At 43.3% G+C, this 25135-nt stretch overlaps 1 protein-coding gene and 1 long non-coding RNA gene across 3 annotated transcripts in view; both read left to right on the forward strand.

Moving 5' to 3' along the window:
• The window catches only part of PLEKHG1 (pleckstrin homology and RhoGEF domain containing G1), a 234887-nt gene that overhangs the window by 30504 nt on the left and 179248 nt on the right, over positions 1 to 25135 (forward strand). The window lies entirely within an intron of this gene.
• On the forward strand, positions 18787 to 23220 carry LOC147581296 (uncharacterized). Its single transcript, XR_015251647.1, has 2 exons — positions 18787 to 20966; positions 21233 to 23220. It is a non-coding gene; the product is annotated as an uncharacterized LOC147581296 (long non-coding RNA).

Consider the following 25135-nt stretch of genomic DNA (forward strand, 5'->3'; position numbering starts at 1 on the left):
GCGCTGATAAATTCCAAAGTTGGGACAAGAGACTCTGAACCCTTGTTTCCTTACACCCGTCAGTGGTGGCTTTCAAGTCTCTTAAAACCATAAACAAAATTTTGCATGGAAAAGTTTATATGCATGTAAAAAAACATAAAAGCGACCTGTTTGGAGCAGGAGTGAGAAGTAAGGATTCCCTTCCCTCAAGGGGAAGAGCTTTATGATTTGCCTGGGAGCAAAGATGGAAACCCACTGGCTCAACCCATCCTGAGCTCTAAGGATGGAAAGAAGAAACCAAAGCCAGCAAAGGGCACGCAGGTGATAGCAGAGCCCTGGGAGTGCTTTAGGCAAGTTCGGCGTTACACAACTTTAGAGGAAATTTTGTGGGGTTTAGTGTTGTTGAAGGTGACTGAGGGGTAGAATATGATTGGCACTAAGTAAGAACTGAAACTGTAGTAAGAGGAGGCTGGCCTCAGTTCCAGAAGCGTCTCTGCAGTGGGAGGCACTGGCCTCGGTTCCAGAAGCGTCTCTGCAGTGGGAGGCACTGGCCTTGGTTCCAGAAGCGTCTCTGCAGTGGGAGGCAACTGAATCTGCATGAGGGAGCTGATGTCTCAGAAGTGTGTAGACTGAAAATTCATGTGGCTCAGTCCGTTGAGTGTCCAACTCTTGATTTCAGCTCAGGTCATGATCTCGTGGTTCGTGAGTTCGAGCCCCGTGTCGGGCTCTGCACTGACAGTGTGGGGCCTGCTTGGGATTCTCTCTCTCCTTCCCTCTCTGCCCCTCCCCTGCTCGTGAATGCGTGAAATCAATCAATCAACCAATCAGTCTCTATCTATCTCTGCTGGTTCACTGTTGCCAGTCCCAGAAATGGAGCAAGCAGGCATTAAAAGGGAGTGGTCCTGAGCCCGATTTGCGAATTGAAGAGAAAGAGACTCATGAGGGGGGCTAGATGAAGGACTGGGGGAGTCAAAGTGGAGACGGGAAGCAGTGTGTGTTTCTGTGGCAGGGCGTGCTTCCTGACTCACTGTGTTGAAGAGAGAAAGCCCTTCCTCCGAGAACGCCTGTAACGCTACGTAAAACTGGAGGGTCTGTTTGTTGAGGCAAAGTCCAGCTGATCTTGTCTGAAGCAGGAGGCGAGCTCACTCACGGAAGACAGGTGTGGAAGGGGAGACATAGCAGGGTTGTGGCCTGACGTCCTACAGCAGCGTGTTAGGACACCCCACACGGCTTGCTTCTGCCAGCTCAGCGAGCCAGACTCTGTCTGCAGCTCCCCCGGATTGTCGCTGGTCACGGCTATCCTTCCCGGGCTCCCGTTATCACGTGTCTAGCATCTCAGGGTGGGTGCTGTGCGTGTGTGTGTGTGTGTGTGTGTGCACGCGCTCACGCGTGCGCCTGTCCACCTAACTCAGAAGCTGCTTCCAAAGCTTTGACTATGACTATGGGTCCCATTTTTATTGAGTTCCAGATGTGTGCTGAGCTGGTTGCCTGTTCCAGCTTCCAAAAGCTATCAGTCTTTAAACTCTCAACAAACTTTGTGACTCCCTGACCTGTTTTTTGGTTTTTTTTTTTTTTGTTTTTTTTTTTACCTAGCTCTAAGTTCCTTCTGATACCTGTCTTAGCAGTGCCTGGCTTATTAATCATCGCCAGTCCTTTGGCCTCAGCCCATGTCGGACGCCATAATCCCTGGTCTTGACTATGGCCTGCAGAGCTCACTGTGGCTGCCAGGGTTCCAGCAGGGGACAGAGAAACCAACAGGCCATCTTCTAGGGGATCGGCACTGCCTGGGAGCACAAGGGAGGTGGCCCGGGGTTGCGGGTTGGCACCACACGTTCGGCACTTGCTGGGGAGGAGAGAAAGCGTTGAGTGCTGCCTAAGCAGCATCATAAAAAGTGGAAGGGAAGAGGGGTCTGCCATGGGCAGTGTTCAGGGAGACTAGTCTTGCTTGAGTCCTAAAAACTAGAGCAGGTAGATGTCTGGATGCATACGTGGTGGAGGGTGGGGGCGGGGCCGGGCGGTCTGTGAAGAAGTTGTAGCTCGAGAACCTACCTTGGATCCAGAGGCCGCAAATGATGCCCCATCTTGTGTGGTAAAGTCTAGAGCAGCACTTCTCCACGTTTGCTCCCGGTCAGAGTCACCTGGAGGGGGGCTGGTAGAAACGCAGATTCCGATTCCGAGGGTCTGGGGCAGAGCTGAGAGCTGCCTCCGTCACGGTGCGGCTGACGATGCTTGTGTCCGGGTGACGCTTGCAGTGGCAGGGCTCTGAGGGCCACTCCGAGGTGTGGCTGGTGGTGCTCTGTGCTGAGGGGTAAGGGGTTCCTTGCTGGGGGTGCGTCTTCAGTGCGGGGGCTGACGCTGAGAGCACTGGCTGGGACCAGTGCAGAGAAACACGGAAACCCAGGCAAGGAATGGGGGGGATTTGAGCAGAAGCCCCTCTGTGGAGACCCGGACGGGAAACGTGTTTTCTCTGACTGGAGAGCTGTGGGACCTTTTTTTGTTGTTGTTTATTTATTTATTTTAAGAGAGAGAGAGAGAGAAAGTGAGTGGGGGAGGGACAGAGAGAAGGAGGGAGATGAATCCCAAGCAAGCTTCATGCTGTCAGCACAGAGCCCGACCTGGGGCTCGAACTCACAAACCGTGAGATCGTGACCTGAGCCGAAATCAAGAGTCGGACACTCAACCCACTGAGCCACCCAGGCGCCCCAGAACTTTTTGAACACTCGTGTTCTTTGTTGCAGGACTGATTCTTTCTTGACCATAAGTCACGCAGTGAAGCTAGTGGGCTTGTGTCAGACTCTCCATTATTTTGGTGACTAGTAATACTCTTGTGACGGGAGAGTCCATTGATGAGTATGAGGAGCTTGTAATTTACTAGAGACCAACTTGAACACAGGGACTGTCAACTGTCCTGAAGTTTAGACCTCTTGGCTGTTTGCGTCTACACCATGGGCTTTGACTTTCAGAGAAGTGATCAGTTTGTATGTGCGTGTGTGATAGTAATGTTTATATATGTAAATATATATACTTATATAAAGATTAATATGCATAGAAGCACCACAGTATATAAACCCCAGATCTTGGAACTACATGGTAATTTAGGGATTAGTCCAACCCTTTTATTTTTATATGAACTATTAAGATACAAAGAAGAACAATAAATAGTGTGGGCACACTCATGTTTAGGAGCCTTATTGGTTCTTTTAAGATGTAAAGTCCCGGGGCACCCGGGTGACTCAGTTGGTTGGGCGTCTGACTTCAGCTCAGGTCATGATCTCCTGGTCTGTGAGTTCGAGCCCCGCATCGGGCTCTGTGCTGACAGCTCGGAGCCTGGAGCCTGTTTCGGATTCTGTGTCTCCCTCTCTCTGCTCCTCCCCTGCTTGTATTCTTTCTTGCTCTCAAAAATAAATAAAAGATAAAAAAAAATTTTTTTTAACTGTGAAGTACTAATCTCGGCCACGTTATCATATTCTCTTATGAAGAAGGTGAGGAAGGTTCACTTTCCCTTTGAGAAAAGAAAAAGGGGCTTAATATTAAGCTGAGTTTTACATTTCCATGGTCACCATCTGCGGGGAGTACTAAGCCTCCAACCCCTGTGAAGGGTCATCTTCTGCACAGTTTAACAGGCCGTGATATTGTAATTGTTAGTATTTTTTAAAACTCTTACCATTCATCCTTGTAATTACTTTTTCACAAAAACTCCCTTAATGATCACAAAACAAAACCGTCCTCTATGTGTGTGTAGAATGGACATTTGAAAACGACGAGGGTTCTTCGGGCCCTGATTTGCCCAGAGCTTCGTGTCCACTCGTGAGTGTCAGCTGCCTGGGGGGACATGGCTCAGAGAACAAGGTCTGTCTTTTGAATACGTTCCCTCTATTTCCTTGCTTTTCGTTGATGGCAACAAAGCTTTTCAGGGTTACAAGCACAGTGTAAGTAAAGTTGTTCCAATAAATAAATGCAGTTCAACTAAACGGGTAAGTGAGAGCTCCTGACTGTTGAGCTGGCGGAGATTAGGGGGAAGGTAAGGAAGGCAGCTCCCCTCTGACAATCGTTTTGCGAACACCCCGATGTGAAATGCCCGCCAAACAGTCCCAGAGACTGTGTGGGTAAATTCACTAAGGCCTCTGACAGGCATCGCAGGGCTTATCATAGGAAAGCAGGAATGGCGGCTGGCAGAGGCAGCCTGCTCGAGGACCAAGCACCCCTTGATCCAGCAGCACCTGAAGATGCATCCCTGACTGTGAAAATGCCCTGACCAGGGTTCTGAGCCCCAGCCGCAGCACAGTTCTGCAATCAGCTTTTGGCTCTTGCACATTAGGTGAGATTCCTGTTTAGATGTGAATCAGTCCCACATGTTTAAATACCACCATGTGAATGGCACTTTGACAACACCCCAGATTAAAGCTAGAGCACTGTTTCCTAGCATAGATAGGAGGATAAGGACGTACCACCAGTAATGGGCATCCCCACCTAGTAAATAACGCAAGAGTATGGAGGGGGGCATACATGGTTTATTGTTGGCAAGGAAAGTGAACACTGAGTTAAATGGGAGAGGAAATCATTGTTGATCTGAAGAGGAATGCCATATTCCCTGCTCCGCAGAGTGTGCACGTGAGGGAGGGAAAGACAGAGAGAATGACAGTCAAGGCACTGGAGGCATTAAGCCAAGCGGGGAGCGTGAGTTAGTCTGGAGGGATGTGACATGCGCTTACTTGTGATGTGTCTTCCCCTCAAACGCGCTGTGCTTTTTCCTGCCTCTGACCCTTGCTCTCAACATTCTCCTTCTAGAAGTTCTCCTTTCTGTCTTGAGGGTCTGCAGGAGCGTTTATGACATACCCCTTTCACTGCCTTGCCATGAGCATTGCTGGGCTATCGCAGTCCAACTAAAAGGCCACCCGATCATTTGTTAGGACGAGTTTGTTGGGTATTCTGTCCCCTTTCCTTCTTGGAAAACGGAGTGTCCCATTCCCATTGGGGAAGGATAGCCACCGGCCGTACCTGGGATTGAGCAGGGTACTCTGTACGGGTGGAGTCGCTCATCCAGTTGATGCTTGTGGAACATCTGTGACCACTGCTCTTGTCAGGTGTCTGCTCTTGTCTGCTCATCTATGACCACTGCCCAGGCACTGCTCTCGTCGGGTGATGAGCAAAACAGGAAAACTGCCACCCCGGTGTCACTCCGAGTCTAGTTGGGAACACAGGCGGGAGCAAGGTGTTGCAGCACCGGGGAGCGAATCCTGGGCTGGTAGAACTGTGCAGAAGTCGAGAGCACAGAGGAGGGGCACAGCCCAACCCAGACGGAGGGAAAAGATTCCCAGAGGACGTTCTATGTAGACTGACTCTCAATGAATTGGGCATTAAGTGTAGGTGAAGAAATATTCATCGAACATGTAAAATGCATTCAGAAAATTTGATCAGGCACAGATATGCAAATACCTGAGTTTCAATCCCTTTCCTACGTTACCATATTAAGCCTTCTCAGCCCTCAGAAACCTTGTCACTATTTTCTTATGGATCTGACACCGGTCTCGGGCTCATCTTAAGGCTCAGGATGACGCCCCTCCAGTGAATGGTCTGATACCTGTCAGAAGGTATCCGAGCTTCTGAAGTCTGTGAAATGAGCCTCAGTTTACTTATTGTTTAAAAGACTTTAGGGACACCTGGGTGGTTCAGTCGGTTAAGCATCCAATTTCACCTCAGGTCGTGATCTTGTGGTTCATGGGTTCGAGCCCCATGTCAGGCTCTGCGCTGACAGGTTAGAGCCTGAAACCTGCTTCAGATTCTGTGTCCCTCGCTCTCTGCCCCTCCCCCACTCATGCTCTTTCTCTCTCTCTCAAAAATAAAATAAACATTTAAAAGATTTAAATACTTAAATAAAAAAGAGTATATAAGTGACACGTGATGACTGGGGATAGGGAGGGGAAAAGACCTCATACATGTAAATGCCACCAGACAGAGGCAACCGCGTGTAACATTTTTGTGTTGCATCCTTCTAGATGTTTTCCTGCAAACATGTCTTTGTTTCAAAAATGGGATCCTACTATCCTATCCATCCCAGTCTGCAGTGTGCCCTTTGCAGCCACTGTCTTGTGACCATGTTGAGCATTTCTTAGAAAATAAGCTTTGTGGGGTGCCTGGGTGGCGCAGTCGGTTAAGCGTCCGACTTCAGCCAGGTCACAATCTCACGGTCCGGGAGTTCGAGCCCCGCGTCGGGCTCTGGGCTGATGGCTCAGAGCCTGGAGCCTGTTTCCGATTCTGTGTCTCCCCCTCTCTCTGCCCCTCCCCCGTTCATGCTCTGTCTCTCTCTGTCCCAAAAATAAATAAACGTTGAAAAAAAAAATTTTTAAAAAAAAAAAAAGAAAGAAAATAAGCTTTGTTAGTAAAGTATTCTTTAAAAAAATTTTTTTTTTAATGTTTATTTTTGAGAGAGAGACAGAGACAGAGCTTGAGCGGGGAAGGGGCAGAGAGAGAGGGAACACAGAATCCGAAGCAGGCTCCAGGCTCCAAGCTGTCAGCACAGAGCCCGACGCAGGGCTTGAACCCACGAACTGTGAGATCAGGACCTGAGCTGAAGTCGGACGCTTAACTGACTGAGCCACCCAGGCACTGCCTATAGTAAGGTAGTAAGTGCCTCATCAGTCATAATGCCTTCGGTTTGCTTTGTGAGTCCAAATTCAGGAAGCAAGAAGTAAAGATACAGAGAATCATTTTTCAAGCTTCTTATTCTGACATAGGCAATGTTGGTGGTAGGGACATTGTTAGTTAAAAGACGAGAGAATAAAGAAGAACCTCGCCTCAAAGTGATGTTTGCAAGAAAACCTTCAAAAACGCTCTGTAATGAAATGATACGTATCCTAGTCACTGGTGCTATGTACCAAAGAGTTTCTGGGGGAACTAGCTGGCTTTGACTTTGAGGTTATCAAAGACTAAGGTTAGTAGGCACTTCTCGTATGATTTTATTTGAGTTTCCCCTTCCCAGCTTTGTTGATACTTTCGCTAATGACTTATTTATTTAGGCGTTTAAACCATTCTGTGCAAATACCTTATGCAATGCTTTTTTTTTTCTCCCCCCCCCCCCCAAAGTTTATTTGTTTTTTACTAAAGCCAAATAACACACTTCACATCTGGGAGCAGCCAACGAGTGGATTTGCTCTCCTTTGAAGACTCCTAATTCAGCTTCCCATGTTTGAATCGTGATTCTGGGCCCAGGGTCCCACATATGAGACGATCGGTGTTTCTGTCCCTGAGGTCAAAGGCACTGTTTGGGGGGAGGGGCGAAGGAGGTCATCGGTGCTAGAGCTGAGTCTGGAGGGGCGCAAGAGAGTAGGCCAGGCGAAGAAGAGGGAGGGTGACGTCCCGGGCACGGGCGCAGGGGGACAGGGTCCAGAGAGGCAGGTAAAGGGGCATCTGGGGCGGTGGCAGGGGCGGGGGGCGGGGGGTGGCTACAGACAGCACAGTCCTGCCAGTGTGTGCGGGGCACTGTGAGGTTGGCGGGGGTCTGGGTAGCGCAGCCCGTGCCCAGCTAGGGCGAGGGGCTTTGCCCTGCTGGGTAATCGGCCCAGACAGTCACGGAGCCGTTTCGCGGGCAGCTGGAGACACAAGTCTGAAGGCTTTGCTTAAAGCTGGAGGTAAAGATTCAGGAGCCTCTGAAGACCTGTGCCTCCGTCATCTCCGTGGCAGCACGAGAGCACAGAAGCAAGAGTGGCGTCAGCGGGAGAAGAGGAAGCGGAGGGTCGTAAACAGCGATCCCCAAAAAGTGTGGTCAAGTAAGGAAGGTGAGAGCAGGCAAGGGAGGTACAGGGTCCCAAGGGGATCCTTCTTTTTTTTTTTTTAATTTTAATTTTTTTTAATGTTTGTTTATTTTTGAGAGAGAGAGAGAGAGAGAGCATGAATGGGGGAAGGGCAGAGAGAGAAGGCAGAGACACAGAATCCAAAGCAGGCTGCAGGCTCTGAGCTGTCAGCACAGAGCCTGACGTGGGGCTCAAACTCATAGACCGCGAGATTATGACTTGAGCTGAAGTCGGGTGCTTAACCGACTGAGCCACCCAGGCACCCCGGGGGATGCTTTTTATTTTAAGCAGGGTTGAGATGCCATATACGCATCGGCTGAGAGAAAACGGCCGACGGAGAGAGAAAGTTGGACGTATGGGAGGGTATGATATATGGACAAGATGGACAGTGCTAATGATGAGGGGTCCTTGCTCCCTTCTGACCACCCTCCACTCTGAGCCTGTAGGAAGACAGCAGAGAAGAGTGAAGGCAGAGGTGGGTTGTGAGTGCAAAGCTCCGAAAGCTGAGATTCCTGCTGGCCTCGTCTTCCTCAACGTAGGAGAGTGAGGGATATCCGATGTCGTCTGACAGCAGGGGTATGAGCTAGAAGGTCTGAAGGGCTGCAGACAGGAGCCGTAGAAGGAACTGACCAAGGATAAAGGCAGGAACAGCTTACCCCAGCACACAGTCTGGCACATAGTAAGTGTTCAATTAACACTCAAGTTAAAAACAAGGTCAAAAGATGGTTGAAGAACATCAAAAGTTTGCCCAAGTGGGGTTGGCGACCATGGATTGATCACAGTATCGGAGATATAGTACTTACGCTAGGGAGACAGAAACTACCCCAGTGTGTGTCTTTTCCTGGGCAGTTGCAAAGTAAAGAATGGGAGGACGTGAAGGATGTCTGTCGGAGAGTAGTTGGGGGTGAACCCCGGCAGGATCTGACCCGCTAGGAGAACGAGGCGGTGTTCAGGGCTTTGAGGGGATGCAGGCAATAAGGGTTGGGAAAGCAGGACTGTCGCTTTTTCTTACGTGCCCATAATCAATACCATAAATACAAGTGTCCTCATTTTTTAAAGGGTGATATTGCTATGTTGTTAATTTTAGGCTCTGTAAGATACAATGAGGGGTAGTCTAAACTTCCAATAAAACAAAATAGAAGTTCAGTGCGGTAGTGAGAGAAAACCATACCATGATGTCCCTGGGAATCGGTTACGGTGTCACATTTGACTCGGGTAAACAGATGTAGCCGGGAGAAATCTCAGTGTCCGGCACAATATGAAAAATCAGATCAGGTTGTCTCTCCCTCTGAGAATCAAGGAGCGTGCTGACTGCAGACTGATTGATGGCTAAGACATGCACTCACCCGTTCGAAAACATGATGACCTACTACGTGCTGGTCAGCGTGTGGGGTGCCGCTTATGTGCAAAGTGCCATGAGTCAACAGAAAGCACGGGAGAGACTGCCTGACCGTCAGACTGGTTCTTCACGTGATTAAGGAGAATGGGTCGAGTAACCTGTATGCCTTTTTTTTTTTTTTTTTCAACGTTTATTTATTTTGGGGACAGAGAGAGACAGAGCATGAACGGGCAAGGGGCAGAGAGAGAGGGAGACACAGAATCGGAAACAGGCTCCAGGCTGTGAGCCATCAGCCCAGAGCCCGACGCGGGGCTCGAACTCACGGACCGCGAGATCGTGACCTGGTTGAAGTCGGACGCTTAACCGACTGCGCCACCCAGGCGCCCCCCTGTATGCCTTTTAAAAGAAAGCGTGCAATCAAGCGGCCACATGAGTGTCGGAACATAATAAGTATGAAAATGTTTCGTACTGTAGGGAAAATGTGTAGCCCAGGGAAGTCTAGGAAAGCTTGACGGCTTTGGAGAAATTTTAAACAGTAGTTGGAGAGAAAAAATATTGGCAGCTCAAAAGGCACATAGTATGCCTTCAGTACGTTATCTATTGCCCCATTCACTTCTATAATTGGACCATGTTCAAGGCTAATTTGAAAACTGAGTCCTGAAACTTAGCTTTGGGAGTAAGCATTTAAAAAATAATAATAAAGTGAATAGAAATAAACATTTAAAATATTTTAACTGAAAGGGTAAATCAGTTTTTCCATTACTAGATCGAATGATTTAAATTCAGACATATGGAAAAATTTAACTTTCATCTCCAGATTCTAAGCCTAATTCAGGGAGAAAACCCATGAAAGTGATAAAACAATTGAACGATAAATCTTTATGTTGTGAAGAACGCAGTGAATGCTTGGAGGTACATCATCATTTCCGTGCTTTGGATTATTACAAACACCAACATCTTTTCCAGAGAGTTACAAGGCTGTGATTTGTCACTGACTTCGGGGCAAGGGTGCGTAGGAATTTATGGGATGTTATCCTTCCAAGAAGAATTAGGGGAATTTTTTTTTCACTTGAAGATACTTTAAACAACCCAGGTTTTAAAGTAGTCGAGTGACTCCTCCCCTGGAAAAACATTAATTCTCAATCCTGTTCAACTTGAATATTCAATCGAACTGTCGCTGGAAATGGAAAGAAATGAAAATGCGGACAGATACGGTCCTTACCCATGAAGGGCTTATGACAGAATACTTTGAATTTCACGCAAATGTTTTCCATTATTTCATTAAGTTGCCTCCAGTACATTTCAATTTGTTTCCTGGAGTGTGAGTAAATTGCGCTCTTACTACTTAAAAAAAAATTTTTGTTGTTGTTTGGGGAGTCATGGAAACTTAATGACACTGCAAACTTCACTTTCAATACATGACATTGAAATGTTTGGAATGCCCTGAAATAATTGAATGAGCATTTTAGGAGTCTTGTAATTAAAATAAGAAATATGAAAGTCATTGGTGGGTATTGTACAGGAATCATGATTCTGTTGTTTTTTTCTTTTGGAACTTGTGGATTAACTATACATAATTTGTAGTTCACAAGAATTGGGAAGAGTGTCCGTTCAGGTCTGCTTACGTCCTTTTGAATGTTTCTAATATCACTTGTCTTCACTTACGACCAACATCTCAACTTATCTGGAGCTCTGTATTTTTTATGTTCTTTTCGTGGGTTCAAACATGTTACCGACGAGTTATGGATATGGTATTTCTGGATTTTCTCAGTTTCTGCACTCTGGATTCTTAAGATATGGAATTGATTTAACAGCCTCAAGGAGCCTACATAAACCTGGCCATATTAAGTATTTATGTCGATTGTAAGCTCTATCCTGATTTCAGGTATGTTTTTCTTTTTTTTTTTTTTTTTTTTAATGTTAAGTGAATCTTAAAACCAGGAAACTTGATAGGTGTCCACTGATTTGGCACTAAGTTGTGACATACAGTTCCATGCACGGACACGCATAATGGATTTTGATTATTGCTTGGTAGTTAGTGACTTACAGAAGGCAGGATGATGGGCTTTTTCCATTTTAAGTTTAAAATAATATATCTTTTAGGTGTTAACAGAGAGCATTCTTAAGTTGAAGGGAATGAAACAATCACTATCTTTCGGGGTTGTGTTCTCCTTTGTAGATAAGTTAATAGCTTCCTGTGCAAATAATTGCTTCAACCTACCTAGGATTTAGGTTCTCTTTAAAGACAAAAAAAAAAAAAAAAAAAAAAAACTATAGATATGAATCCCTCTTCAGAGTCATTAGACAAACTTCAAAGTGTTAATGCTCATGAAAAGATGTCCTATTTTGAATTTTTTATATGAGTAACGATTTTGGCATAAAACGGATCGTGGTGTATCATTCAGGCTTTTTTTTTTTTTTTTTTTTTTTAGTCGTATAACGTATGACATCCATAAATAGTCACACTTAGAGAGAGAGCAGTGTGTCTTTTGAGCAGCTCTTAGGTGGAGCGACCCGGCCACTCGGGCCACCCCGCAGCAGCTGCAATGGCAGGGTGGCTTCTGGTGGCTTGTTGCATGATTAACTCGGCTCCCTCGGTCCCTTTTTCTGGCTCACTGAGGACTTCCTCCTCCTGTCCTTTCCTGTGACCATCCATTCTTTACGAGACCGCAGACACTGCTTCTGGACAAGGGAACAGATCTTCCCATCGTCGGTTTTGTTGATACTGTTGCTTTCAAGTCAGAGTTTGGATAAAAATCCCTGGTCTCCTCATTTTTACGTGGCTCCCCGTGTTTGGAGCCTTAGACTTTGCTCATTTTGAAACATTCTCTTTGTTAGAAGTTAGATGCCTCATGAATAAAACTCGACTTATTCTACTCTAAGTGGCTGTATTGTTTTAAAAACCTACATCGGGGGCGCCTGGGTGGCTCAGTCGGTTAAGTGTCCGACTTCGGCTCAGGTCATGATCTCACGGTCCGTGAGTTCGAGCCCCGCATCGGGCTCTGGGCTGACGGCTCAGAGCCTGGAGCCTGCTTCAGATTCTGTGTCTCCCTCTCTCTCTGACCCTCCCCCATTCATGCTCTGTCTCTCTCTGTCTCAAAAATAAACATTAAAAAAAAAATTTTTTTTAAAAACCTTTAAAAAAATAAAAAATAAATAAAAACCTACATTGTTCGGAAGGGGTCAAAATCAAACATAAAAACCTCATTTTCGAGTACAGTTGTTCTTTTCTAAAGCCTCTGTTGGCCCTTTGCTCTGCAGAATGGGGATATTAGCATCTTTCACTCACCTCTCCACCGTGACTGTGGTGACAGACTAGTCCTGGCTTATCCAGGGTTTTGCCATCGTTAGCACTGAAAGTCCCATGCCCGGATCCCCTCAGACTTAGGAGGGTCGGCCCTTACCTACAACCTCCCGGTGTGTTAGACTCTAATTTTTACAGTATCACAGTTTAATACTTTTGCTCTGCTCGCTGTTATAGCATAACTATGAATGTTTCTTTTGTCTGTGGTTCGTTCCTAGCAATTGAAAGCCAATATGCAAATATTATTCACCGCGGAGCCAAGTAATATACTCAGATCTGCAGAGAATGCAATTCCATTCTGGATCACTGAATGTTGCTGCTCGAAGGAGATTTTTCCAACAGCTTCGTTTATAGACACTCCTCTACTTTGGGGTCGTGTTCAGCTCCTAACTATTTTTTCAAGCCATGTCATTCTCTTCCTTAGATTTCCATTTTCATTTGGTAGACTGTTCCCTTGGGATAGCTTTTTATATATAGTGCGCGTGGATGGTCAGCTCCGTTACTGCATGTTCGAAAATGCCTGATTTCGCCTCCACATTTGATTGATACTTTCAGTCTAGATTCAAAATGATAGTTCTTCCGCTTCGAGGGCATTGCCGCTTTGATACTTACAATCTAGTGTAGCCAATAAGTCTGGTGCTGGGCTGTTTTTTATAACTTAATTGATTGTGTATGCGTCTGTTTATTTACCTCTTCGAAGCTTTGGGGAATCTTTATCCGTAGTTCTGATGCTTCGCCAACGATCTTTTTATCATGAATCTTTTTTTTTTTTTTTTTTTTTTTTTTTGACCTTTATGATTTGACGTCTGCTCAGGCTCAGGATATTTTCTCCCCACTGATACTTAGGCAGTCTTCACAGAGAACTCCAATACATGGATTTCGGACTTCTTGGAATCAGTTCTCCATGTCTCTCCTATTTTCCTTCTCTTTGTTTTTGCTACCTGTTCTGGAAATTCAAATTTTGCAGGCTACTGAATGAGTCTTTAGCCATGTAAGTTCTGTTATTTAGTCCATTGAGTTTTCTGTTTTGACACTTACTTATTTAATAATCTGAGAACTTTCCCATTATTGCTCTTTTTTCCATGAAAGGAATGCGAATAACGATGAGTATTATTCCAGCCCTTAAGAAAGTTTTGTTCTTGACAGTGATAAACTTGACAGGTGATCTTCTGGGATTGCTTAGAATTTTTCTTTTCCAGGGTTAAACCCTTCCTTAATTTGTTAATTTTTAGATGGAATGTATTACTGTTTTCGACCCAAACCCTAGCTTCAGCTGAGTTACCTATTTTGGTTTTGGGGAACACTTCAGGCTTTCCTACTCTCCAGTGCTCTCCCATTGCTTCTGAATGTCTTTCCGTCCATTTCCCGTCTCTTTCCTAGAACTCATTCTGATTGCCCCGCCCTCCACTCCATTTACGTAAAAGGTTCTGGGGCCCCGTCAGCCACAAGCAGTCCCCCCCTTTCTCTTGACCCTTGCTTGAACCTTTCTTATTATTGCCCCTCCCTCAATCTTGCTGAGGGTCACCCCTGCTGCAGTAGCATTCCTGAAATGAAGGCAAATAAGGGTGTCAAGAGGACAAGAAAATTCCCAGGCACGGGGTGGGGGGAGGCTGAGGAGTTCTAGTGACTGTGACCGGGTACCTCTTGCGTAAAAATAGCGACTCAGTGGTTAGGGGCTTACATTTCTACCTCTTACCTAGACACTTAATTGAGTTGAAACAATTTTTCAAATTATTTTATGTTGCAAAATTCTTCTAGGTGACAATTAGTCAATAGATGACCAAAGCAGAAACTATTAACTATTCTCTTTATATAGCTGAGAATAGAATAATATAATCTGGATGCATTCCTGAAATTTCTCTGTGGTTTGGCTTCAGTAAATTACTACTTTACATCCAGCTTTTAAAATATATTTAGATTTAAGTTTAAAGAGTGAGAACCACTTGTGTAAACATCATTGAATACCATTCTTTTAATGAATCGGGTAATGCTATTTATATACTTTCTTCACTTCCTCTGGAAAGCCCATTTCTTGTAGGGAGGCTTTAACTTACATTGTACTCACCTTGAAAAGTGAAAGGAATTCACTTTAGTATATTTTAACTAAGCCACAAATTCTCGCTGTTGCTACTGAGAAGTGCTTGGCCCAAATCTGTGAGTATGATGTTTTTAAATGGGACTATGTATCTTAAAAGAGCAAATGACAATACATATATCCCTAAAGTAGTGAATAGGTATGTTTAGGGGATGAAGAACCCTTATTTTTGCTTGAATAGAGAAAATCCTCTCTCTCTCTCTCTCTCTCTCTCTCTCTCTCTCTCTCTCGGAAAACTATTTTGCAATTTGTGTTTCAGGGAAGCGATGAGTGAGGCAGAACTGATGACAAAGCGCTTCCTGGGCTGGACTGAGGAGTCCGGATTCACCCAGATAGCAATGGGGGGACCTTTGGAAGGACTGAAGCCAAGAAGTCACAAGATCGTGTTGGTTGTATAGACGACAGGATGGAAGTAGGATTAGAGGCAGACCAGAGAGAGGGGAGGTTGTGGTGTAATCCACGTCAGAAAGTAATGAAGCCATGCGCCAGGACCGTAAAAATGGTTTCTATACAATTCTAAAATGTTATCGTGTTAATTGTGCAGCCATCAGACCATTTACTGGTTATTCTATAAAGAGCCCTTTTGGAGCTAGCAGGGGCCTTGGAGATCTTTATACAACCCTGTCGTGTTACAAATGGCAGAAACCGAAGAGCTAAAGAAATGGGTGATTCCTCCAAGCCCAGCAGGTCGTTGGGCACAGCAGAGCTTGGGCACAGAGGCAGGTCTCCTGATGCCAAAGTCAAGGCTTTTTCTGTGATGCTACCTACCCTTCCTACCTGCTCTCTGCTGCGCGCATGCCCGGGCCAGTGCCCCACCTAAGGTTCCGTCACCTGGTGGTTGATGACACGGTTTGATCCTGACAGGCTTCATCAGCTCATGCCCGACTCTTCCAAATGACTTATCCAGTGTTCCCCGCTCTTCCCAAATAGACATTCTCGCTCACCACATCCCGAAGATGATCTCATCGTTGAGTTCCAAGAAAACAATAGAAATCACCTAAGAATATGCTGGCCACTGCCTGCCCTCAAACCTAATAACTGTCACATGCCTGCCCTTTGTGATAACGGCCAAAGTATCCCAACCTTATTTAACACTGGCTTCTGAGCCCTAGGTCCCAGTTCCTCCTGTCTTTTCAGGGAACTTTTGATGATTTCCCCAATGCTGTATTTTCAACCCCTTCTCCTCTAAAAGATCTGTCCTGTCAGCATCTATAGATCATCTGCACTCTCCCACTTAAAACTCTGCTTATAATACCTACTCGGTGAGCATATTTGATTCAGTTACTCAGTTAATAAGTACTTGCAGGCCAGTACCACGTGGTAGGCGTTGGGCATGCTGTTGTGCTCAAAGGAAATGGGGTCTTATGTGGTCTACTGGGGGAAGTAGATGCGGCACAAGTATCTGTAGTTGCTGAACATTCAGATGGGTAAGTGCAATTCTAACTAACCTATGGCAGTAGATACTATGTTTCAGTTTCTTCCTTGGCACCACTATTTCAGCTTCGTAGTGAGAATTGTGGCCATGTGTTCTCTCTAGCTATCTGTTAGAGCCCTGCCCTTTGTTATGGGTTTAATAGCACATGGCCCAATGCCCATGCTATTATAGGCTCTGGTAACTTTTATATACCCAAGTAGCTGTGCTAAAAATGCATATAAGCAGAATCTGAAGAAATGTTTATCTGCTCATGGTGTGAAGTTCAGACTCTCTGAAATATTTTTGAAATGGCATTCACTTTAAGTTTGAATCTTTTTTTAAATCGGCAAAATAACTGTGTAAGCACACGCTGCATATGCTAATGGCATAATTAATAAAAAGAAAAGTAGTTTTCTCAAGTACAGGTTTAAAATGACAAGGTTTCTATGCATATGTCAATTATCACCCTTCTGTTTTCCTCATGGGCTACTAATTCAGTTTTAGCATTTCCCCTCTTTTTAGAAGTAAAAACAGACCGCATTTGCAAAACCAAAGATTTCCAGGAAGTCCTAGCTGCCGTAATGGCAAGGAACATACAGATGAATAAATCACTGTTTGGTAGGGACTGTAAAATGTTTTATTGGAAGCCTGCCCTCCATATTCATGTTTCCTTTTCTTTTTAACCCCCAAACCTGAAAGCTCATCGAAATATCCTCAAGATGGATGTTAAATAAAAACTCTGTGATATATTTGGTAGTTCATTTTTTAAAAACTGAAGTCAAAGCCTGTTTTTCTTGACTGATGTGGAAAGGTTAAAAAAAAGGGGGGGCCTTCAGTGAAAGGAAATTACCTTTCTAAATATAACGTTCAAAAATGATGTAACAGTTTTTTCCATATATTGCCTGAATAAAAGTAGTGTTTTTACAGAAGCCTGGTTTAAAAAAAAAGAAATCAGTATTCCACCATTAAATAGACAGGCAGCCACCGATTCGGATTTCTAAAGCTACCTCCCCAAATATTAAATAACTAGCATAAGAAGCATGATGTCTTCTGTTTCCTTACACTAAAATTGATTTTACTTCTAAACCATTCCAACTTTAAAAACCACAGCCATCTGAATTTTGTTCATTTTAGGGAATGTCCCTATGTTACTTACCATTGCTCATTTTCACTGCTTGCTAACACATCTGAATCGCTCTGTACAGTTATTGATCTAGGTTGGTAGAATCTCTAGGAGGTATTGCTTATAAAATTTTTCTGCTTCGAAATGTTCGTCCATTTCTGTGACTTCCTCCATTTTATTAAGTACAGGATCTGCCACCAAATCTTACTAACTTTCATAGTCACCTTCCTGCTTCTCACTTGGGTCTGTACTTGAAGATCTTTGGAAAGTTCTGCCTCACCTATAATATTCCTCCACTGATATGTTACCAAGCCCCACGTTTGAGTATTAAAATTGTATTCTTTTTATGTTTTCAGGAGCACACTGTGTAACCGCAGGTGCCTCTGGGCCTTGCTGTTCACTAAATCTGTGACCCCCGCCCCATCCCACTAGCTGGAAGGTCTGTGAGCAGTAAGGACTGTATCTGTCCTACTTACTATTGGATCGTCAGCACCTGTGCAGGGTACATGGTGGATGCTTGGCTATTGGATGCCTTCTAGGCATTTTACGAGTAGTGTGGGTTGCTTGGGTGATAAGAAAGGGAGTTAGGAATGTGGCTTTAGCTGCACTCTGGCACTTGTAATATAGCTACCATCCAAACTGTTCACTAGTATTTACCCCTTCGATGCCTGCTGTCTTCGGCAAAGCCTCAGTATTTTTCTTTGTAATCCCAGTGCCTTTAACAGTACTTGAATGAAGGTCACTCACTCAAGAATCATTCACTACTTCACATTTTTGCCCAGGGTCACCTCCAGCCTTGAAAAATGAAAGAAAATGATGTTGAAATCCCCAGTTCTATTTGGCCAGCTTCCCTTATTAAGAAGCCCACTTTGCCGTAAGAATGAAAGAAAGAGAGAGACATAGAGGACAATACAAGGAAGGGGACACCTGCTAGAACCCCTGATTTCTGATGATTAGAATTAACAATCCTTTGTGAGGTAATTATGCCAACTGTTAAGGTTAGTCTCTTAAAAAAACAAAACAAAACAAAACAGGAAATGGCAAAATCTAAGATCTGGGCCGTCCAGATGTGCTTTGCAGTTTTTGTTGTCTGTCTATTTTTGGTTGCTTTTTTTAAAAATTCACAGCCAACTGACCATGAAATACAGCTCAGATTTGACAAGTTTCCAGTATTGTCCTAACATGTCTCAATAATGTATAAGAACTTGTATCATTTCCATCTAGCATTTGTGTGTGATCCTGGGAACCCCAGGGATTAATACAGACCAAAAACTGAACTTGTCTTTCAAAAGCTCAACTCACTTCTGCATTTTATCTATATGCAGCCTGCAGTGCCTGATGAGATATGCAAAGCTGATACATAACATCAGGGGTGAGTGAGTAGAGCCTTCGTTTTGACAAATTTTCCCTTATATCTGTTGAAATGCCACTGAAAGCCATTCAACTTATTCCGATTGCTTGACGTGTGTAGTTTTTCCAAGAATACCTCCATTCTGTAAAAAGAGAACATTCTCCTGGAGACCCCGTCCTTCACCCACTTTATAACCCCGCTCCTGGCGCAGGTCAGGTGTTGATTACACACTTTCATCCAGTTGTAGGTAAAGGTAGTATGTTGACCGGTTAGGAAACCAATGAATGTTAGCCATTGAAAGATTTGTACCCCTGTCTGTAGTGGCCACTTCCAAAATTCTAGGGTTTGGGTTTTTTTAAAGCGGCTGAGACCCACTGGATTTCTTTTGAAAAAAAGAAATGACCAAGTAGAGATACCGAATTAGAAATAAAAATGGACTTGAGTTTGCAAGGAAAGCTGTACGGTATCTGTCTTTGGACGTCTCTTTGAGAATAAAAATGTGATATCTGTACATAATAGAGCCTAAATACTTGTTGAGTGAATAAATAAAAGTCGGAGGCTTTTTAACAATTAATTGCATGAATGAAAAATGCATGTAAATGTTTACCATTCTTATTCTGAACTGTTTGATTATTTTAACTCGCCCCACTCCCTTCCCACCTTGGTCAACCAGTTTCTATTGTGAATTCCATTAGTGGGTTTTCTTATGTCGGAGCAATTATGTGTGCGTATAGCATCTCAGAACCAAAGCTTGGCTCCATGAAAGAACAAATACAATAAGTGTACTTTTCTGTATGTTTTCAGATATAATTTTTAAAAGTATAGTAAGAAAAATAAGTTCCTAGAAATGTATCTAACGAGAGATCTGTGAGACCTTTATGTAAAAAATGGAAGAACTTTATAACTTTATCGAAAGATACATCTGAAAGATCTAGACAAATAGGGGTTGGTAAAAGATGTCAATTCTTCCAAATACAGGTCCAGTACAATCCCAATCAAAATCCAGCATGTTTTTGTGGAACTTGGGTTGATTCTAAAATTTCTATAGAAGAAAGATCCAGAAGTAGCCAAAAGAATGCTGAAGAAGAAAACAGGTAGAAGGATTTAGAGATGTTATTTATATTGTTAGAAAGCCACAGTATTTTAGGCATTATGATTTTGGCAATACAAGTAAGCAACTAGACCAGCAAAGCAGTAGTTCTGAAATAAGCCCTTGTTTATATAGAAACCTGATATGTGACAGAGCCGAACTGCAAATTAGTGGAAAGAATAAATTAATAAATGATACTGGCATAATAGGTTTTCCTTATGGGAAAAAAATGAAAAATAGATCCCTGCCTTACAGCGTGCATAGTCATTTCAAATGGATCAAGGGCTTAAATGTGAAATCCAAATTTTAAGTTTTTTTAAAACATAATATAGAATATCCTCATGCCCTTGGGGTAGGGAAACAAGACACAAAAATCATTACACCATAATGAGATCTATATTAGAGCATCATATTTAAGAACTTCTGCCTGTCAAGAGAGAGACTGAAAATAAATCATAATACAAAATAGACATAAGGATTATATGTGGGGAATATATGAAAAGCTCCAACAAATTCGTAAGAATGTAATTCTATACATAATTCTATAATTCTCTAGTAAAATGGGCAAAATGCATGAATAAGTTTTTCATAGGGAAGGGAACGAGAATGGCCAACATACATATGAAAATATGCTTAGCCTCATTGGTAATTAGGAAAATACCAATTTAAACCACAAAAAGTACCATTTCCTACCCAGAATAGCTACAATTAAAATATAGTATCCGGTGTCGGCCATAATATGGAGCAAAGTGAATTCTCACATACTGTGGGTAGAGTGTAAATGGGTACAGTTACTCCGGAAAAAAAAAAAAAAATGTTCATGTGCATGATGAAATCCCAGCAGTTCCAGTTCAGCTGAATCCAAGGCGAAACATGACATAAGGACCACGGTACAACATTGCTTGTAATAGAGGGGAAGTGGAAACAGTCTAAAACTCCAACAGAAAAGCGTATGCATATACCGCAAAGTATCCAATGAAACGCTGTCCGTCCGCGCAAACAATTACACTGCGTAGTTAGCAAAAGAACGTAGAGGAATCTCACAAACATAACATTGAATGGGAAAAGGCACAGATGGCTGAAGTACCTCTGGCCCCTAAACCCTGTCTCACCTGTGGCTGGTAGGAACTGTAAAGAGTCTGTTTTGCTAGTAAGTTTAATAAAATATGCCAGATGAGGTTTCATTGGCCCTAGGGGTTCTGCCTGGGCCGTGTGCCTGTTCGCGAACCAGCCACAGTCATCGGGGCTGAAACGTGATGAACAGCTTCGCCTAGTTAATGTCGTTCAGGGCACAGGAGCTGGGAGGAGGGCAAAGGAGATGAAAATGCCCATGTGGTTGCTACAAGGAGGGTAGATAGGTGTTGGGCTTCTAAAAACAGCAGCTGCTGTTACTCCTCCTACTTTCAGCAACCAGTTGAAGAAGGTTGGACTACCCTAGCTGTTGTTACTTGCTTATGGTCTGTGCGCTCAAAAAAGAGCAGGTAGGGGCGCCTGGGTGGCGCAGTCGGTTAAGCGTCCGACTTCAGCCAGGTCGCGATCTCGCGGGATCTCGCGATCTCGCGGTCCTTGAGTTCGAGCCCCGCGTCGGGCTCTGGGCTGATGGCTCAGAGCCTGGAGCCTGTTTCCGATTCTGTGTCTCCCTCTCTCTCTCTGCCCCTCCCCCGTTCATGCTCTGTCTCTCTCTGTCCCAAAAATAAATAAACGTTGAAAAAAAAAATTAAAAAAAAAAAAAAAAAAAAAAGAGCAGGTAGAAGCAAGAAAGGGGTTTTTATGTTGCACGGACCTCGAGTCACGAGTTACCTCCCGTTCTCAAATCAGACTGGACAGATGTGGAGTGGCACTCCAGGGTGGAGGGTCTGGAGCAAAAGCAGAACTCCACTCCAGATACAGGGATCTCCTTTGGATTTACATGATCTAACAGCGCATGCCTCAAAAATACTCACTTTGTTCTTGTCCATTTGACCATCTGTGTTACTGATCTAAATACTCTCTAGGGAGAGGGAGTGGTGGGGGGAACAAGGGAAGACTTTCTCGATACTAATGGGAGGAACTTTGGAAGATTTGCCCTTTGTTGGCATTATCACTATTAACTACATTATGGTCTACACTGGTCTGCAGCCCTGTGGTTTCTGGTAGCCCCTTATGTGTATTTTCGCCCTTTGTTTCTTCTGTGAAGTTCATGTGTTGCACCCAAGAAATGAAGATAAGAAATTTTGTGCTTATGATCAGATCTCAGGGGCTCCTGTATTTCAAATAGTTGACACTGTAGGGAAAATGTTTATGCTTTGGGTCTTTGTAGAGTCATCATCATAAGTACCAGTGTTTTATCAGACAGGACTTTAAATTGTTCCTTGTTGAAGCCACGCTTACTCAGACCATTAAAAGCCACTTTTGCTAGTCACTGGGTATTACGGTTCTGCAAAGCTAACAGGCCTTTTATTGTGTCCCACATATAAAGAGCAATTTTTGTTAATGTTCATTCTGTCTAACTAGAATTGATTATGTTGTGATCAGGGCATTTAGCGTTTAGTCTGCACACTGTGTTTAAAATTAAAGGTAAACTTACTTTAGACACTGTAGTCAAAAGGACATGGTGACATATTTTGGACTTCTGTCTCCTTTTTATAAGACCAATCGTGACATCTTATTTATTTTTATTCTCAAACTCACATCACTTGTATTTTGCCTTATTTTAAACATGAACTTGAACGTATTCCAGACTATAAGTTTAGCATTGTTCTTTGACCAAAAGCAATAAAACGTGACCGGTTTCAGCATGATTCAGTGAAGTGCAGTCAGCATTTTCTTTTCACAAATCCAACATCAATGGCTATTTATATACATTTCCCCAACGTTTAAAAGTGTAATGATGTGTTTCAGGTTTTTTTTAAATATCAAATTCTATTTGTTTCTAATGCCCTGAGTGGATTTTGCACTTATGGCCGGATAATCAAATATTCTTAATGGTTTTTTTTTCTAAAAATATTATCTTGAATTTATACTCTGAGGTCCTCAAGTATTCACCTATAAATAAGCATCTCTGATTGTAAAAGTCTCTTGCTGTTCTCATATACCTTTAATGGTAGTTCACCATCCATAGACTAAAAACTAAAAATACATTGGTTTACCTCATGTTGAATTTCCTGGCTAAGTAATGCTTTTTTTCCTTTTCTAAAAAAAGTACATTTGTACTTTTCATCATTTCTCATGAGGAAACCATTGTCCTAAATATTTCCTTAAGTGTGTTCTATGTACATTCTTTGCTATAAGCATCATTTTTCTAAATATGATCTCTCTTCAGATCTGTTTTCATTTGTGACTGGTCATTGCTGCAAATGGACAAAAAACATTGCTTTTTATGTATTGTGCTTCAAATAATTTTGTGGCACCTTTACTGTTTCCGAGAGACGTTTTTTTTTAGAAATTTCTCTTGAGTTTTCTGGGTGTTCAGCCTTGTCACCCGGTGATGGTGGTCATTTGGCCTGTTCAATTCCTTTCATTTTGCACAGTGAGCATATTTTGTTATCGACTTTTTAACAAAAATGTTGTCTGTTGTTTTCAGATCTTTTTAAAAACTGTGGTCTGTGATCTTTCTATTTCTAGATTACTGAGAGGCTGGCAGATATAGGTGCTGAGTTTGACCCTGCTCTCCGAGCATCTTTGAACGTATGAATATGCATTGATCTCTTATGACCTATTGATAGAGCACAAGAAATCTATTTCAATAACATTTCTTTTTTTTTTTTATTTTTTTTAAAAATTTTTTTTTTTTTTCAACGTTTATTTATTTTTGGGACAGAGAGAGACAGAGCATGAACGGGGGAGGGGCAGAGAGAGAGGGAGACACAGAATCGGAAACAGGCTCCAGGCTCTGAGCCATCAGCTCAGAGCCCGACGCGGGGCTCGAACTCACAGACCGCAAGATCGTGACCTGGCTGAAGTCGGAGGCTTCACCGACTGCGCCACCCAGGCGCCCCATCAATAACATTTCTAAAATAAGCCCAATTTCTATTATTGTGTCGCTGTCTTCATATACTAGAAATTGAGTTTTCTGAGCCCTTGATTTAGTACTCCTCTGTGTTATTTTTCTAAGTTAAACGAGCTTCTTCTCTCTGTGTCTTCTCAAGTTTGGTCATCAGGCTTGTACTAGCTTCACCCAAAAAACTAGGGATCCTCGTCTGTTCTGTATCCTCAAAGCTTTCTATGTAGTTTGGAAATTATTTACTCCTTGTAGTAAACCCTTATCAGTTTTGTAGCTTTTATATTTCTGGTTCAGTTTTAATAATTAAGTGCCATCTGAGAAAACTGTTTGTATTGAGATGTTAAATTATTCACAATGATATTTTTATGTAACACTCAATTCTGAATCACTTCCATGTCAGTGATATATTCCTTTAGTAATTCTTTTTTTTTTTTAATTTTTTTTTAACATTTATTTATTTTTGAGACAGAGAGAGACAGAGCATGAACGGGGGAGGGGCAGAGAGAGAGGGAGACACAGAATCGGAAGCAGGCTCCAGGCTCCGAGCCATCAGCCCAGAGCCCGACGCGGGGCTCGAACTCACGGACCGCGAGATCGTGACCTGGCTGAAGTCGGACGCTCAACCGACTGAGCCACCCAGGCGCCCCTCCTTTAGTAATTCTAATTTCATGTTGGATTGTAAGATGAGATTATTGCCTGAAATCTATGAGTTATTTCATTCTGTAATGAACCAGTGTCTGCTTTTTAAATATCGAAATCACAAATTCCTGCTTTATGTTTATTTCTGCCTTTTTCATCTTCTATTTATTTCTTACTATTTTCAAACTTAACTAAGTGTAAATACATATTTCCTTTCTTTGTTCTGTCCAATTTAAAAACAAAAACAAACAAACAATAAAACCCCACAACCAGTCACTGGTGCCATAAGGAAAACCACATTTTTTATGCCTCATAGACAAAGTAAAGTGGGCTCGCTTTCACTATATATCCTATTCACTCCCCAGTTGTTGTTTTGTTTTGTTTTGTTTTATAACAGGATCTAGGACTTCTGACTTAGATGGAGCTAATCATTAAAGTTTTTTTAGATGCCTTTTCAAAAATGTTTACAGTTTTCACTCTATTTGGACTGTTTTTAGGATACTTAGCATACTTCAGTCCCTGTTTGCCTGCTCGTAACACTTTCCACCAGTGCTACCATGACTACTTTTTCGCTCTTAGCTTTTTATTTTGATGCGTCCCTCTCAGTCAACTGGAATATTTTGAAGTTTTTATCGTGAAGATATCCAGCTGATAAATTCCTAAGCACAATTGGTTTGTCCTTTAAAACTCTATAGACATGGGGGCGCCTGGGTGGTTCCGTCAGTTGGGCGTCTGACTTCGGCTCAGGTCAGGATCTTGCAGTTTGTGAGTTCGAGCCCCGCGTCGGGCCCTGTGCTGACATCTCAGGGCCTGGAGCCCGCTTCGGATTCTGTGCCTCCCTCTCTCTCTCTGCCCCTAACCCACTCGCATTCTGTCTCTGACTCTCTCACTCTCAAAAATAACTAGATTTAAAACACACAACACACAACACACAACACACACACACACACACACACACACACACACAACTCGACAGACACAGAAATGTCGTGGTTCCTTCTTTTCAAAAATAGTGACCAGAAAAAAAGC

Source organism: Puma concolor, chromosome B2, assembly GCF_028749965.1.
Source record: "Puma concolor isolate L17-30 chromosome B2, mPumCon1.1.hap2, whole genome shotgun sequence".
In the NCBI taxonomy this organism is placed as follows: Eukaryota; Metazoa; Chordata; class Mammalia; order Carnivora; family Felidae; genus Puma; species Puma concolor.